Raw genomic sequence first — 1,272 nt, forward strand, 5'->3', positions numbered from 1 at the left:
TCTGTTTATAATAATAATAATAATAATAATAATAATAATAATAATAATAATAATAATAATAATAATAATAATAATAATAATAATAATAATAATGTTATTTGTTTTACGTCCCACTGACTACTTTTACGGTCTTCGGAGACGCCGAGGTGCCGGAATTTAGTCCCGCAGGAGTTCTTTTACGTGCCAGTAAATCTACCGACACGAGGCTGTCGTATTTGAGCACCTTCAAATACCACCGGACTGAGCCAGGATCGAACCTGTCAAGTTGGGGTTAGAAGGCCAGCGCCTTAACCGTCTGAGCCACTCAGCCCGGCGATCTGTTTAGTAAGGATGAGAAGATTGTGAAAAAACATTTTTAAAACAGTTGACAGTAGACTCCGACAGTAGTTTCCGACAAACAGTTCAGGGAGGTGGATCTTGATCAGTCTGGATTACATCGGGAAAACATCCTAAGCCGAACGAGCATACATCAGTGATAGACCACTTTAGCCAATGGCCACACCATGTTGAATACACCGGTTCTCGTCCAATCACCGCAGTTAAGCAATATTGGGCGTGATCCGTATTTGAATGGGTGACCGCTTGGAATACCACGTGTCGATGGCTCAAATCCCTATTTAGGGACAAAAGATCTTCTTAGAAGGACACCCCAAATAAAGAGCGTTTAAAAAAATAGACAACTTTAGAGGCTTCCATGACAAACAGAAACTGAATAGGGGATGCACAGAAGAAAGAAGACAGCCTGCCAGTGAAAGAATGCAAGGGTTTTGAGCTACAAAGAAGGCTTCCAGTAATGCGTGTTTGTTGCTAAACTTTGTTTCAAATGGCCGTAAACAAGTAAATTAATAATAATAATAATAATAATAATAATAATAATAATAATAATAATAATAATAATAATAATAATAATAATAATAATAATAATAATAATAATAATAATAATAATAATAATTCCACATGGGTTTGTTTGTTGGTTAGCAGTTAGAAGCAGTTTTCAGAAAAATATTTCGTGATTTACTGACTCTGGATTATCATACGAATATATAGTGTATGTAAATGTAACAAAAACTTTTCAGTTTGTCAAACACACAGCAATTACAATAGAAAATATAACATCGTAAGCATACCTGTAAAATACAATGAAAACAATACTGTACATATAGGCTAAGAGCATGTTTTAAGTGATTTTATTGAGTCTGAGGGTGTTCTTGTAGAACGAAACATGTCATTTATTGTATAATAGTTGTATTTTGCTGGTATGTTTATAGTGTT

At 34.4% G+C, this 1,272-nt stretch overlaps 1 pseudogene; it reads left to right on the plus strand.

The window, feature by feature from the left end:
- Positions 1 to 488: 488 nt before the first annotated feature.
- LOC136867501 (5S ribosomal RNA) lies at positions 489 to 606 on the plus strand (annotated as a pseudogene).
- Positions 607 to 1,272: the final 666 nt, after the last annotated feature.

The sequence above is a fragment of the Anabrus simplex genome, chromosome 3 (genome assembly GCF_040414725.1).
Source record: "Anabrus simplex isolate iqAnaSimp1 chromosome 3, ASM4041472v1, whole genome shotgun sequence".
NCBI classification, from domain to species: Eukaryota; Metazoa; Arthropoda; class Insecta; order Orthoptera; family Tettigoniidae; genus Anabrus; species Anabrus simplex.